The sequence below is a fragment of the Monodelphis domestica genome, chromosome 1 (genome assembly GCF_027887165.1).
Source record: "Monodelphis domestica isolate mMonDom1 chromosome 1, mMonDom1.pri, whole genome shotgun sequence".
NCBI lineage: Eukaryota > Metazoa > Chordata > Mammalia > Didelphimorphia > Didelphidae > Monodelphis > Monodelphis domestica.
This window is the reverse complement of record NC_077227.1, coordinates 64892848-64910023: the sequence shown is the minus strand read 5'-3', so window position 1 is coordinate 64910023 and position 17176 is coordinate 64892848. Positions and strand designations below refer to the sequence as shown.

Below are 17176 nucleotides of genomic sequence, written 5' to 3'. Positions count from 1 at the left end.
GGTAAGGGTTTAAAAAAAAAAGAAACTGAGGCAAACAGAGTTAAGTGACTTGCCCAGGGTCACACAGCTAAAAAGTTTGTGAAGATGGATTTGGAGAATCTTCCTGACTCCAGGACTAAAACTCCAGCCAGTGAGCTCACCTAGCTGCCCAGACAGAAATCTACAAAAGCAAAAACAAACAAAAATCACAACCCACCTTTCTGTAACTTCATGGAAAACAATTTCCTCCTCTCTGAGCCATCCACTGTTATCAAAGCAGCTTATCATCATCTCTTCCCTATCCTGGGCCAAAACCCAGTGACTCATCATTATAAAAATGGGAGGGAAAAAATAAGATTCAAAAGTTTTTGTTCCCCAGTGGACAAAGAGAAAACTCTGTTCCCCTTGCAATCAGAGGCTGGGCCCTGGAAGAGGAGGGTGAAGGGAGGAGGCTTTGTTGGGATCCCAGCACATTCAGGGCTGGCATTCCTTAGCAATCAGCCAGAAGATTTATGTCACAAGAGCCCCATTCAAGCTACGCCCTCAGAGAAGGCCTTATTGTGTCCGGGATGCCAGAACACAAGAGAACAGGAACAAAGAAAAATGGTCCTTTCCTCTCCCTGGACACAGGCTGGGCCAGGCCGGCCTTAACAGCTCCACTGTTCCGGCTCTGCCTGCCAGCCGAGCCTTTTCTGCTAGAGAGGGGGACTCGAGTGGCTTTGAAAAAGGGACACAGTGCGCTGGGCACCCAGGCACAAGGCAAGGATGGATGGTGAGGGAAAGAAAGCCACCAAGGGCACGCTTTTGGCCCCACTCCAAGCACTGCAGCTGAGCCCCAGAGCCAAGATGCCAGCTGCTGTTTGCCAGCCCTTTTGCAAACCATGTCTCCATCCCAAAGGGAAGCAGAAGACCGAGATGGGGGTAAAAGGGGGGGAGGCCCCACACAAGCTGAGAGTCCTTTGGGGGGAAGAGGGGGGTTCACACTATGGGGAAGAAATCAAACAAAAGCCAGACTGAAGAAGGCAGATGGCAGGCAGGTGGTGGTTATTTCTCACCCACCCCCAATTCCTCTGCCCAGCTGGTAGATGGGGTCATGAGAAACTTTTGTCAACTGTCTCCACAGAGGAATTTGGATCCCTGGTGGGTAGAGTGGGGGAGAGGGAGCAGTGCAAGGGAGGGATGCTGAGACAAGCTTAACACCCTCCAGGGAAGCAACCCACCAAGCAGGCTCTGCAACTAACAAAAAAAGGGGAAAAAAATCCACATTTTACCAATTTTACTGCCAAGTACAGAACACTACTTTAAGAACCATTTTCATCCCATTTGAAGGGAAAATGCAATATCACAAGTTAAGTTTTCAATATTAGCCTTTCTTCCTTTGCTTTTAAATTTAATTTTAAATGCCCACAACAAAAAGGGAGAAAGCAAGAGTTAAGGGGTCCAAAAAAGACCATTTTATTTCTTGTCCAATTTAAAATGCTTTTTAAAAAGGAGCTCACAGTCTCATGTTGAAGCATCTCAGTTTTTTGAACAATGAAATAGCCATCTTTGATGAAGAAAACCTTTTTGATAAAGAATCCTTTTTTCAAGGGGAAGGAATGCCACTTTAAAAGTAATCAATGAGCTGAACTTCTAGGAAGGTAAAAGAACCACCACAAAAGATCCACAAGCAGGCCTCAAAATGCTAAACTTCCCCCAAAGGAAAGGCCCCAATCCAGAGGAATAACACCCACCAAGGCTAGGGGGGCCCTCCTCTATCCAGCAGGGCAGCCAACCACAAGTCAAATCCCTGGATGGTAAACACAACAATAAAAACTTCTGCATAACAAAAGTTCCCAAGTCCCAGACCCAGAGGATTTTACATACAGTAAAATTCCCATGATATAGAAACCGAAGGCCAGGGACAGGTGGTTCTTGGGAAAGCAGGCTCTTGGATGACTTGCTAAGTTAAGACAGGGTCAGGGGTATTATAAATGTGAATCAAGACTGAAGTTTTCACCCTCTGGAGTGGCACAAAACAGGTTAATAAATTAATATATATATTTCTTGAATCAAGAAACTAACCATGAGGATGAGAGATTACCAAACAAGCATAACAAAATATTATAAAAGCTTGAAGGCCTCCTTTGGAGTAAGTTCAATTACAAACTCTTAAGAGCTTCTCTAAATGAGGCTTTGGGGGGCTCTAGACTTGTGGTTCCCTGGTGTGGGAAGATTCTTCTACAGATAAACAGCAGCTGGGTGTAACAGAGTTGTCTGGGGCCATGGGGACCCTACCCATTGCTACTGGAACCCAGGTCCTTCCTGCCTCTGAAACCAGCCCTTTATCACAGATACAAAATCAGAAGACATTGTTGGCTCATTTGACAGATGATGAAACTGATGCCCACAACCTGTCCAAGCTGGCAGAGCTGGGATTGAAGCCAAAGGTAGACTGACTTCACATCCACCATCCCGTCCTTTACCCCAAACCACCATTCTAATGGCCAGCTACTTCTCATAGAGGCTTTTATCCTATAAAATGGCTCACATCATCCATTATCTCATGTTGCCCTCAAAACCTCCCTGTCAAGTGGATAATACAAACAGTATCACCGCCATTTTATAAAAGAGCCATTAGCGTTCAGAGGTTACCTCTCTTTCCCTAACACAAGTGCATGAGCAAGCCAGGAGACAAACTGGGCTCTTTGGAGATTGGGATTGCTCTTAGGAAATCCACCTCATCCAACTCCTTTCATTTTATAGCTCAGAAGTCTGAAACTCGAGGGAAGGGAATTTATCTGCCAGTCAGCCAAAGAGTTTAGACTAAAATCGAGGATTCCCACCTTTCCACTCAGCCCTTTAGCTCTTCTCTCCAGCAATTCTGCCTCCCGAAATCTTTGTGGATCAGTCACCAAACCCCTTCTCTACCAAGCCAGGAGCTGGAAATAAAAAGGAGGAATCACCAAAGTCTCTTCCCTCAAAGAGCTGCAATTCCCATCATGATGAAACCCCTGCTTTTCCCTCCCCACAAACCCTAAAGCAGAGACAGACTCAAGGAAGTCACTCTGAGAGAGCTTTGGAACTAGGGAACAGTCAATGCCTAAAAATGCCCTCCCTCCCGCACATACCGATCTCTGATCCTAGAGAATGTCCCATTGTGGACCACAGCATCCCCACTCCAATGCAGTTCTTCATGGCGATGGCCACATGTTCTCTGAAGGGTCCCATTTGCTTTCTCCACCACAGGCCAACCACCCCAAGAACCCCAGCTACCCCCGTGCCCCAGACTCCGGGCATTGACCCAGGGGTCTGTCCCTTGCCCCATCACTAGGGCATCACATAGAGGAGGCATCTTGGCTCTCTGCTACCTACCTGGGTACCCTGCTCTAACTTCCTCCCATCCTTTCCTTACCCCCAAAGAAGAATGTTTGTTGAACATTGATGGAAAGAGCTTCCACCAATCTCTCACTTGAATGACTCATCATAGCACCAAGGTAAAGCTGGGTTCTCAAAGACCAATAACACAATAGGTGTTCTGATCCTCAATTTCCCTTCCTATGAAATGGGGATAAAACATGCATAATGGGACTGCTGAGAGAAAAATACTTTACAAACCCTAAAGTCCTCTATAGATGGAAGGTATCACTACCAATCTGGAAAGGGTTCAAGTGCAAAAACCAACTATTTGCCTATTGACTATGAGCCAATCCAATTCAATGCAAAGAATCCTAGAACTATGGGATTGCCCATAATGTTATGAAATTGTTAACCCCAGCAAATGATGAAATGTGAGTAGTGGGGGTCAGTCTATCAACAGAGTCAGGGTTCTTTCCAAGTGTCCAAATACATGTGCATGACATTCAGGCTGACCAAGACTGGGTAAAATTAGCCAAGGTTTCACCCTCATGGGGCTTACCCTCTTGTAGTCAGAGACTCTCAAACATGGAGGTGGCTAACACCAAGAGAATTAACACGTGAGCCACGGTACAGGGGAGTCGATCCATTTCTCATTTCCCTCTGACCTTCCCAAATCCCCCAGCCCAAGCTTCAGGTCATCCCCATCCTGACTTCATAGGCGTAGGCAGGAAGAGGCACATTTCCACCTCTGTGCAATGTTCAGAGGAAGGGGCCAGGCCCACCCATTTCATCCTTTCTGCAGCCAGTAAACTTGTTGGGCCCCACTTTGAGAGGAAGAACCAAACGGCCTTCATTCTGTTTCCTGCTTCAGTTCTGAAAGGAAGCTGCCTGTTTGGAACTAGAAATCCCATCTATTATTTAGCCACTGCCTTTCAAACAGGCTTTTTAAACCATGGACAAATAATAAAGCATTCATACCTTAAATAAATAAATATAAATAAATAAATGTAGCCTTCTAAAGGATCTGAAAGGGGAATATATGAGCAAGTAGGAGGCCAGGCAATTACAGAGGAAACCACAGGATGTGAGCAACTGTGTTTTATATTACGAAGAGTTAGTACAGTGTAAGGCTCTGTGAGAAATAATTTGACCCCCTACCCTATTTTAGTAGACCTCTGCCCATCTTCAATCAATGGTTTTAGCCCTGTGATAAATCTCAATCTAATCAGTTATCAAGTTGAATGTGATTCCATGGGGATAATGATTAGTTATTATTAACAAACAGTAATATATATATAGTAAATATATATATATATATATTCAGTTAATAGTTAATAAACAAACTATATATAGTCAAGTTAATCAACTATATATAGTCAATCAATTATATATATAATCACTTAATCAATTATGTGTACAGTCAAATTAATCAACTACATATGGTCAAGTTAATAAACTATATATAGTCAATCAACTATATATAATCACTTAATCAACTAACCATATATAGTCAAGTTAATCAACTAACTAGCTAACTAAATGTGTGTGTAGTCAGTTGATCAATTAATTTATTTTGTAACAGTGTGACTTTTGGAGACATATCAAGAGTTCAGAATCCACTAATGAAATTACACACTTATAACTCATGCTGCCTGGACTGTACACGCATAAAAAGACTGAATGGACCCAGAAGGATAGAAAAGCTGAGTAAAATAGGGATCTCAGACCATAAGGAAGGTCTTAGTCTTATTTGTTAAAGAGGGCCAGGTTCCTTTTAATAAGTAATTATTGACATGGAGCTCTATGTCTCAGTTTCTTTTTTTTTGGGGGGGGGTTGTTTGTTGTTTTTTAATTGCAGATTAGATAAAATTCTGGCATCACAGTTCTACAGAACAAGGATTTAAAAGTCAGGAAGACTTGGGTTCAAATCTCATTCTCACACTAAGCTATGAAGTCACTTACCTGCTTTGTACCTCAATTTCCTGATCTATAAAATATGATTAATTCAATTCAACTAGCATTTGTGCTAGGCAAGGGACTATCACAAGAAAAATAAAACAGATCAAAAGAAAAACAATTAACATGAAAACAGGTAAGATGTATGATTGCATACAGATAGTAATCAGCACCTATCTCAGTGGGGGTATTATGAGCCTCAAATGAAATATCTTTATATACATATTTTATATATATATACACACATATAAATATATATCTGTACCTTTACACATGTATACATACATAAATGAATACACATTATATATGTATGTATATACCTAAAAGGATGCTGTTAGATAACTGCATTTTAACTTCTAGATTCCTACAGTTTGTGTTGGTTTATAGCCTTGGTACCCTTTTATAGAGATGTAGACCATGAAGCTGAGGTTTTGATAGTAACAGGAGGGATGAAAATTGTCTCAGCTAAAACTTCTCCAGGGCAGTAGCTGCAAGAAAGGGAAAGGGGGAAATGGTAGTGCTGGGCAGAATTATCCCAGACATCTTGCATATAGCCTACAACTCCTCCCTCTTAATTGCCCCCTCCTGTATCCCACACACAGAACCCAACTTAGCAGACAACCAAGCTCATAGGTTTAAAAGGAAGAGACATAATTCCCTAGAGTGCTCCCATTGCAGAAAGAAAGGCCATCTTATATGTCAGTATTTAAAGAAAGGAAGGGAGGCTGCTTCTCAGAACCAGGGCAAGTTTGATGGCTCTGAGGACCCACTTGCCCACTAAGAAAGACAAGGAGGATCAAGGGAAAACAGTAGTAACAGAAGAATTTGAAAATAACAGAAACATCGACTAGAGGAGCAGTTCAGAAACTAAAGAGAAAGGAAAGGGAGATAAAGATAGACGGGATGTTTAAGCTCAATGTTTTCATCCAAAAGGACTTGCTTGTGGCCAGAATTTGCTCTATCTGCTCCACTTTTGATCCAGCCTTCTTCTCTTTTTGCCCTGGTCTGATCCACCAGAGGAAAAAGATTTTAAACAGTAAAACTTCCAAAATTGGTCAAGAGACTATATACATATGTATGTATGCATGTTTCTCTTTAGTCCAACTGTTCTCAGTGCTGGCCACTTTAAAGATACAGAGACAAGGAAAAGGCAAAGTTAGAAACTAAATTTTTACTTATTTTTTTGCCAATTCCATTTAATAACAAATTTCCACATAAGCTTTCTGAAAGTTATAGGATCCAAATTGTTCCCCTCCCTCCTTCTCTCCCCTCTCCCAGAGCTGGCACGCAATTCAATCTGGGTTATACATATATTATCACATGAAACATATTTCCATATTGTTCATTTTTTAAAGAGAATTATCTTATAAAAACCAAAACCCTGAAACATATACTCAAACAAACAAATGAAAAAACATATGTTTTCATCTGTATTCTGACTCCAGCAGTTCTTTCTCTGGAGGTAGATAACATTCTTTGTAATAAGTCCCTCAGAATTGTAGAGACTAAATTTTTGATAAAGAATATTATTGAATTTCTTCACTAGAAAGTTCTAAATTGTAATTGTTTCTGGGTTTTTTCTAGTTTTTATGTCTTGTGACTGGTGAAACCAAAGTATTAGACTGGGATTGCTTTGGTTTTATTAACCTGCAAAAGAATCTCTTCTGAAACTACAATTTAAAGTTTAAGAACTGTTTTAATAATCATGAAATTTAAAGAGAGATCTAGTAAACCTCACAGAAATGTTAAAATAAGGAACTTTGAAAACAAAACAGCACATGAGAGCTTGGAGTAAAAATCCTGTGGGTCTGAATAACTCCAGCATTTGAGATTTGAAGTGTTTGATACTTGACACTGAGGTAATAAAATATTTGATATTTGGCACTGAGTTAGTGGTTCAGGATGTTAAGAGGCCTGATTTCAATCCCTGATTCCTCGGCCTATTAACTGTAATGTTAAAGATTGGATCCCTGACTGCTCTTGGATCCAGCAAGAAAGAGTTGGTTCTTCCTGCAATAGTGACAATTTTGCTGAGGGAAGGAGATGTGGAAAATGTAGATTTTATTTACCCTTTTATCACTGCTAACACCAAATAAGATCTGTTGGTAACCCAAATTGGAACTGCCAGATTAAAGGTAAACCTAGAGGGAGAACAGCTCATTTTAGAGCCATAAAGCAACTAAAAGTAAAATGTAATGTTTTCTTGTATAAGCTATAATAAATTAAGGCAAAATAAAACAAAGGGGAACGAACCCATTTACTATGAATAAGTTAGGAAATGTGTCAAAAAAAAAATACTGTTATGCCATTCAAAATTATATCGTGATCAATAACACATATAAAACCCAGCAGAATTGCTCATTGGCTGGGGGAGGTGGGGGAGGAGGGGAAGAACATGAATCTTGTAACCATGGAAAAACATCCTAAAGTAATTAATTAATTAAATAAAATTTTTCAATTAAAAAAAGTAACATCATGACAGTTGTACCACCATCTCACCATCACTTTTCCGATTTATAACTGTGCCCTGAAATCTAAGATCCTGGCAGTTAATGGTCCCTGTAAAATCTGAGGTTTTAAATTAATAAAGGTAGTGTTGATATAGCCATATTTGATTTAGTTAAATCCAAAATTTATGTGATAAGGACTTCTATTAATTTAAAATCTTTAGAAAACTAATACCTCTCCTGATAAAAATTAAACATAAATTCTTAATTGTTTAATTTGATACAATAATTCAATTAGCATTCGGGATTGAAAAATGTCCATTTCTAAGTAAATTTCTCTTTGAAATAAGTATATGAATGTTTCTCCAGCATAAAAGAGGTCAACTTTGAGAAGGTAACTACTTCTCTGAAGTCATCTTACTTACTGAAATCTGTGACACTCAACACTGAGAAATTAGGAGAGGGACTTTGAATTTTGCAGTTGTACTGAGCTATATTTAAGAATCCAAAAATGTGATGATATTGCAATTAATTGGTCTTATGTAATTTTTAATGTGTCCTAATATATACTTAGGAAAAATTCAGTGGAAAGAGTTTGTACAAGCAGTAGCTAGAGAAGAACAGAGAAAATGTTAAATGAAAGTTAAGGTATATTCATACTATCACAGTGTTGAATAAAGGGTTAGAAAGTAAACAGTTTTGGAGTTTTTAAAAATATTGGAGAAGAGGTCTGATCCCACTGAAATAAACAATGATTTGAAGAGTTTTTAGGATTTATACAGGTTTAGGAAAGTTAGTCTAACAAACAAACATTTATTAAGTGCCTACTATGGGTCAGGTACTGTGCTAAGTGCCTAAGGATGCAAAGATGGGAAAAACGGTCCTTGCCCTCAGGAACTGAGTCTAATGGGGGAACCAACAACTCTGCACAAACAAAATGTACACAAAATAAACTGACCATAATCTCAGACAGAAGGCATTAAAATTAAGGAGGACCCAGAAAGGCTACTTGAAGATGACGGACTTTAAGTTGAGACTTAATGGTGACTAAGGAAGGCAGGAGGCAGAGATAAGGAGGGTAAGATCCAGGCATGGGAGACAGCCAGTCAAAATGCAAACAAGGTTTTTCTCTTTTAGTCAATCAACAAAAATGTACTGAGCACCTAGTGTGGGCTAGGCAAACTTTCCCTTCCCACAAATTTCTCCAAGACTGATTGTCCTAGGCCTAAAATATAACATTCACATAATTCTCAGGTATCAGAAAACATCTTGGAGAACAGCCATTCAGTCCAACTCTTTATTTTACAAAAGGAAACTGAGGAAAATGGAAGAAAGGCCCAGATGTGAACTAACTAAATAAATGCTTTCTGAAACCCTTCATTCAAATTAAACTGCCAAATAAGCTTAATCCCACTGTACCAGCTTATAGGAAAGGATAGTCAAAAACAAGGTATTTGTTCCTTTTATAAAATTTAAGAGCTTAATTTTGAATATTTTTCTCATCTCATCTCATATAGACATTGGTCTCCAGCCCCCATCATAGATGCCCTCCTTCCTTCCTCAAACCCAAATTCCACTCATCCTTCATGGACCCAATTCAAGTCCTCCTCCAGAAAAGCTTTCCCCTTCACCACTAGTTCACCTTAACCTTTCCACAGTTAGGTCAGAGGCTATCTTTTGTTTCTTTGTGTATCCTCAGCACTTAGAACAGGGCCTGGCCCACAAATGCTTAACAAATATTTATTGATTGGATAATTGTCTGAATAATTCACTTAGGGATTTAATTATACTGCCTTGCCTTATTTTCTTATTTCCAAATCTAAATCCTATATTCCTATCTGTAAAATGATTTAGGACTGAAGAGTAGTCTTAAATTTATATTCTTGAATGGTGCCTGGCACAAGATATAAGCATGGCAAAGGTTCAACAAATAGTTTGGGGATTAAAGTGAACTGAAACCAGGTTTTGGAAAGGATACATTAAAGTATCAACCCAAAAACTCACTTATCTCAAAATACACCAAGCCCCTCATTTTCAAGTAAATAGAAAATTTTCAAATAAGGTAAAAGGATAAATTCCAACCCTCTGAAAGACAACTGGCTGTTCAGTCCACTTGATTTAAGATTTCAGACTTTGACAGAAGCATATCACAATGAAAATGCTTAAGAAATAAAAGTTGCCGATTTCCAGCATCAATTGATCCTATAACCTGTTTGTATATAACTTTTCTTAGCCATCAATTAGGGCTTAAAATTACAGTATTATTACCCAGTCATTCCACTTTGAGAGATATGGGAAGCTATAGCATCATTCAACTAGTCTGACCCCCATCCAGGTACAAGTTGAGGCATAGTCCTACAGAATTCCAATTCCCAGCTCTCCCGTGGCCAGCCACCACTAGCCCACACAGAATACCTTTCAGGAAATGTGTCAGCCACAAAATGCAATTACTAAATGTAATTATATATTTATTTCTCACTAAAGTGAATCATGTGTTTCTAATAGTATTCTCTAACTACCATGCCTTTTATTTTAACACCAGGCACTCAGAATATGAGGTGTGCTTTCGTAATTTTTATTTTTTTTGGAGAGAGGGACAAGATACCACCCAAAATCCAATACATTTATTTCCCTTGGCCTCTGAAAAGAAATGAAATTCACCCTAAAAAACAGAATGGAGTTGCAAATGTAAACTCTGTTTCAGGTTATCTTTGTTATTTCCCTTTTGTATGTGAAGATGACAAAGCTGGCTGGTTTACTTCCTGAGCAAGGCAGATATTAAGAGAGCTTCCCTCTGCCCCATCTACCCCCACCCCCTCATCCTGCCTAAAGAAATGAAAGTGGACACAGCTTGTGGATTATCAAACCAAGACCAACCACCATATGCCACTTGTATGACAGTGCAAAAGGCTCCTCTTCTGGACCTCAGTTTCCTCACCTGTAAAATGGGGATAACAATAGCCTAGAGTACCTACTTTCAGAGATAATGTACACTAAGTGCTTTCCTAACTTTGAAAGGAACATGTAAATGGCAGTTATTAAGGATTAAAAGAACTCTTAAGTGGCAGAAGGTATTACAGATAATGGGATTTCCTGAAGATAACACATATCCAGGAGGAACAGATCAATAGATGTAGGAACCTGAAAAAATATCTAGGATTAAAAGACACAGGGGATATCAAAACATTGTATGGAAAAAAGAGCTTTGTTTTCTGCTTTACAAGAACCATTCTGACAATCGATGAACTCAGTGCATGATACTTCAATATTCAAAATAGCCTTGATTTCATCAGATATTCTCTCCAAAAGAGAACACAATCCCTCTATACTTTAGGATATGTTTTAAAAAATGAAAAGAGGGGTTGGTGTTTAACACCTAAGGGCCAGCCTTTTGGTGATGATAAGTTTCTTTAAAATAGTGTGGAAGAAAAACTGAAATTCTTAATCCAGCCAATCACAAAAGGAAGCATTTATATAGTGCTTTTTTAGATTTGCAAAATGCTTTTTATACATGCTGTCTCACTGGATCCATCACAGTAACCCTATAATGGAGGTACTATAGTCCCCATTTTACAGATAAGGAAACTGAGGCTCAGGGAAGCTAAATGGCTTGCTGGGAGTCTCAAAGAAAAGAAATGTCTAAGGCAGGCTCTGAACTGTAGCCAAAACCTTTCTAGCTTGGTAGGGTCTACCATTGTTTGAGTTTGTCCTCCACTCACATAGCCTTCCATGCCAAAGGGTGGCTTTGGAGTAGGATAGCCCAGTGCAATGATGAGAACCAATTCAAGATCTGAAGTCCAAATCTAGGATTTGGAATCAAAATCCTGCTTCTATTTTCTCTGAGTTAAATTCCTTCCAACTCTCTGAGCCTCTAATCTCCTCTGTGAAATGAAGGCATTTGACTTCTACTATCCCTTTTAGCTCTAATGCTATGACCAAAGACTTATTACTAAAAGGTTGGCCAGTAGATGATACTTTTTTTTTTCAGCATAGCCTAAGGAATTAGGGAGGTTGGGGTTCTTCCCTTCTGGAGGGAGTATCTGGTAAAATCAAGGATATTTTGAATATTGAAATATCATGTATTGGACTCATCATAGATTGCCAGAATAGTTCTTATATAGGGAAACAAAGCTACATAAAAACAATGGAAATGGATAAAGGATTTCAAAATAATACACAATCAAGTGTTAAATTATATAGAACAGGAAGATACACAGAACATCGGAACTCTTGTCCTAGCAACAAAGCAACTAAAGCATCATTTTTACAGCTAAGGAAATTGAAATTCAGGGCACTGAAAGGTCTGCTGAGGTCACAAACTAGCTTGTGGCAGAGTTTGTACTTGGAACTTGTGCCTCCAGATCCAGGTCCTGGTTTATTATACCATGCTTACTTTCAACTATGCTACAGGAATTCTGAGATGAGACTAGACCAGTCAGAGAAGATGTTGTGGAAGATATGTAAACCTTGAGTTGGGACCTGAACGATGTGAGAGGGATACGACCAAGCAGAGGTAGCCCCATTCTAGAAGTATTACACTAGCAAGTGCCTGGACACAGGAGGCTATTGTCCTAAAAGCATGGACACCCAAGGATGGGATCAGCAGAGAGGGGCAAAAAGAAGAAAAACTCCCTGAAAGAATCCACAAGGGACAAAATCATGTAAAAAGTCTGAGACAAACCTGATTGGCAGAAAAAAATGGTATCAATGACAGGTGATGGGAGAGGGAGTGGGGAGATGAGCTTGGCTTCTGATACACACTAGAGTGACCATGGGCTATTACTCGATTATAAGCTCCTTAAGGGCAGGACTGTCTTTTGCCTACTAAATGCTTAATATTTACTGATTGATTGATTGATCAATCTTTCACCATAAAAGAAGAGTTTAATAGACAATTGGGTAAATGGTACTAGACATCCAGTGGGAAGATGGGATGGATGATGATAACAATTTGGTATTCCTTTGCTACAGTATTTCTAATCAACAAGATGGCCTATAGTGTTTTCTAATTTATTTCACATATTTATTCTTGTGTTCCTGAGGAGGCTAGGTACTCTTCATGGACTGTTTGGATCTTTTATGTTCTTTTTATCCACCAAAATTCCTGTCATCCACCCTCTGAGACAGACAGACAGACAGACAGACAGACACACACACACACACACACACACACACACACACACACACACACACGTGTGTTTGTTTATATATATATATACACATATATATATGGCAAAGCCAATTCAGGCATATTTTGCTTAACTATATATATTTGCTACAAGGGTTCTGTTTTTCCATTCTTTTTTCAGTAGGTAGGATGAGCACGGTAGATTTCCATTAATTGGAAAAAAAGATCACATTAAATAAATAATTCTACTCCAAAGCACATAAGCATTTGAAGAGGAAAAAAATACTAAGTGAATGGAATACTAATAAAACCCCAAACAGTTTCAGAATGATTAGAAGATAAGTATGCCTTATCCAAATTCTAACAGCCAGGAAACCAAAACTGCACTCTAACACTTAGATAACTCACCCTCCAGTCATCAAGCTGGCCAGACAATTACTGCTGCTCCTAATAGATTCATTTCTGAATCATGAAGGAGTAGATAGCTGTGCCCCCATCAGGGTTACTCTCACAAGAAACCATAGCGAGAGCTTCTTTGAGGTACTATCACTGTCTGGTGCCAATGCCTTTTTTTTTTGGAGGAGGGGAGAATTGCTGTACTTCCTCTATATTCCAACACTTCTCTCCAGTTCAATAGGTTACAAACTAAAAAAGAATCGCAAAGGAGTTCTCTGGCTCAGTCTTCACATATCCTCTGGAGTGCTGGTCTAGTTTGTGTCATGGGATAAGAAGTCACAATGTCACCACCCCACATCCTACTCCACCCAGTGGTGATGAAAAATAGAAACTTCAGAGACCTAAGAGGCACTCAAGCAAGCTTTTTGCAAAGCCCCATAAAAATGGCTCTATCAGTAATGATAAAATAAGAAGGGGCAGGCAGAGCCCAGTGGCCTCAGCTAACCCAGAATCTTAATCACAACCACTTACTGTCTATGTGAATGAGAGACAGCCTTGGGTAGCATATTAAACATGCCACCAAGAGCCAGCACACAGGAGTTCAGTCCTATCTCAGGCACTTAAATAGCTGTGTGAACTTGGGGCAAATCTACCACCACAGACTTCATTTATCTTTTCCGAAAAATCATACCTCCTACCCTACTTTAAAATGTTGTTGTGAAGATCACTTGAGATTAATGGGCATTGGAGTGAGTCCTCAAACACGTCCTAGCTATGTGACCCTGGGTAAGTCACTTAACCCCTACTGCCTAGCCCTTACCACTCTTCTGCCTTGGAACCAATAGTCCATATTGATTCTAATACCAAAAAAAAGGGCATTGGAGTGCTATGAAAACTCCAAACCTTGACACAAAAATAAGGTGGGTATTTTTTTTTTATGAACCACTCCCCAAAAAGTTTCCAAAGATTAAAGATCATCCAGCAATCAAGCCCAACCCTTCATTCTGCAGATAAGGGAACAGAAACAGAGATGCTAAGTCTCTTGTCTAAGGTCACAACAGGACACCTGGTAAGAGAACAAATCTCCAGGCACTTATACAGTACTGAGTAAAGCACCAAGAACTTGGGATACAAAGGGGGATGGGGGAGCTTTCCCTGACTTGGAGGAGTTTCCAATCTGATAGGGAAAGACAACAAACACATAAAAGGAAGTTGAAGTGGGGGAAGAGCTAGAGGCAAGGTAGAAGGGAGAAGTCCAGAGTCATGAAGGAAGGAGTTGGTCATGACTGGCTTGAGGGTAACTTCCTAATAATGAGGGTTGGGGGGAAAAGGACCAATGCAATCAGAGGAAGAAGCCCTGGGGTGTCAGAATAGAATCCTGCAGCTCTAGAGAAGGTCAGGCAAACCTATCTGGGACTGGCGGAACTAGGGCAAAAAACCCCAGCCACCTGAAATCTAGTTCAGTGCTCTTTTCACTCTCAGGCTCTTTCCCTCTTTTCAAAGACACCTGCCTGAGCATTGTGGGGGTCTACACTGATGAATCAGAGGGATCAGAGAAAGATGAGAATCAAGGCTTACTGTACAGCTGGCCCAGAACCAGGAACTGGGGCATCGCCACCCTAACAAGGCTGCTTTCCAGGGGAAACCATTTTCCCAGGTCATTCATTATGTTACCTGAGTTACTAAGGCAGGTGGGACCAAGGCCAAAGGAAACAGGCTGCAGGGTGAATATGGCTCCTCGCTTCCAAGCAAATTCCAGCTGACCTCATTCTTTCTAAGCCCTAAACCACTCCACCCAAGTCACTTATCTCACTCCCTCTTCCTTAACAACCGATAAGGCTAGAACAGTATGGAAGTATACAACCCAGGCAGGGGTACGGGGAGGCTGGCTCACCAGCTAGCTAAGCTTTATCCTAGGCACAGGAGAAAGATACAAAGTTTAGAGAAGATTCAGTCTTGGATCTGGAAGAACTCAGTCTAGATAAGGAGATACATACATGTACTGATTCCATTTTTTTCAATGCATGAGATACACACTGGAGCTTTGGGGCAATGCTATCTATGGGGTTAGACATGGAGGAAAGGTGGGAAAAGAGGAGGCTTCATGGTACAAGGTAGTATTCCGGGTTTAAGGATCAATAGGAATTCAATGCTTGTAAAGGGGAAAAAAGGATATGACTGGTATTAGAAACAATATGAGCCAAGGCAATGAAGAAAGCCCAGGGAATAGAGAAGTGGCTAATATTTATTAAATGCTGAAACGTTTGCAAAGCCTTTATTATATTATCTTTCTCATTTGATATCACAATACCACTGTGACATAAGTACTAGTATTATCCCCATTTTCTAGGCAATGAGACAGAGTCAAGACAAAGATTGATGTGCTTAAGATACCAGCAAACCAGCAAGTGCAGGAGTCAGGATTTAAGCTCAGGTTTTTCTGACTCCAAGCCCATGGCTCTAGCCACTGTGCCACCTACATGGAAGAATCCAGCTTGGCTGAAGCAGTAATTATATGACAGCAAGTAAGAGAAAAGTGGAAGATAATTTAAAATAAGGTCCAAAAGGCATAGTGGACTCTGATTGTAAAGGGACCTAAATAAAATAGTAAACAAAGACTTCTTAATTGGATTCAATTTGGGGAAGTTGCTGAAGATTGTCGGAGGCAAGGGCATGACGAGATCTATATTGAACTAAAATTATCATCATAACCATTGGATTGCAAAGAAGAGAGTTGAGTCAGAAAAACCTGATAGGAAGAGGAGAGACTTTCTAAATGTATCCGTCAGTTGTGCTGACTCTTTCCTCTTTAAAAAACAAAAATACTTTGTCCTTCGAGATGGCTCTTAGGGAAGGAGATGAAGAAAGTTGCATGGGATACTATGATGGCATAAGGCACAGAAAATGTCAATAAAGATTATTTTTAAAAACTATTAAGAGATTATTGCAATATTCTAGGAAAAGAAGCTGGTGATCAGTGACTCTTGGTTTCATAGGATTTAGAAATGGAAGATGTTAATGAGTATGGTACAATAGAAAAGAATTGAGGCAAAGCTAGGCAGCACAGTGGTGCTTCCAGGGCTAGACTTCTGGGTCTGGAGTTGAGAGGACCTGGGTTCAAATTTGACCTAAGTTATATCCTAGTTGTGTGACCCTGAGCAAGCCAATTAACCCCAATAGCCTAACCTTTAACATTCTTATGTCTTAGAATTGATATTGATCCTGACAGATAAGGATTTAAAAAAAGACAAAGGAACTTGAGGGTTGGATAGATACAAGAGATACTGAGGAGGCAAAAAGAAGAGTATTTTCTACCAGTCTCTAAGTAAAGAAGACAGAGCAGTAAAAATTACCACCAAGGTCTGGAGCATGGATAAGTGAGTAAATGGTTGTACTCTGGCCAGAAAATAAAACCGGTGGACGATAAGTAAGAGGAGCTCAGTTCTCCAGTGTGGGATGTCCAAGCACAGTAGGCATTGTGAGCTCAGATTATCCCATTCCAATGGGATATTGGAGGTCATCAAGACCAAACAGTACTTTAACAGGAAATCTCCTCCACAGTGCCCAACAAGTGACCAACTACCCTTTGCCTAAGAACCTCCAGAGACTAGGAACCCACCACCTCCCCAAGGCAACTCATTCCACCTTTGGATACTTCCATTTATTTCATAGATTGAACCTAAATCTGCAACCTCACCTCTATTCATTGATTCCAGCCTGCCTTCTAGGGACAAGCAGAAGAAATATAACTTTTTTTCCACATGGCAGCCTTTCAGTATTTGAAATAAGTTATGATGTCCCCTGTGTCTGCTCTAACCCATGGCAAATGAAGAAGAAAAATAATAGTGAGCATTATTGTGCCTAATATATGACAGGCCCTGTTCGAAGTATTTTACAAATATAACTATATTTGACCTTCACAACAATCCTA

At 39.9% G+C, this 17176-nt stretch overlaps 1 protein-coding gene across 3 annotated transcripts in view; it reads right to left on the bottom strand.

Moving 5' to 3' along the window:
* Positions 1 to 17176, bottom strand: part of TSPAN14 (tetraspanin 14) — a 91247-nt gene that overhangs the window by 68048 nt on the left and 6023 nt on the right. Inside the window, exon 2 of one of the 3 annotated variants that reach the window (XM_007478524.3) lies at positions 2805 to 2900. The exons of the other annotated variants lie outside the window; for them this stretch is intronic. The gene's annotated coding sequence lies outside the window, so the exon portion shown is untranslated. The remainder of the gene's footprint in view (positions 1 to 2804; positions 2901 to 17176) is intronic. 3 annotated transcript variants of the gene reach the window in all.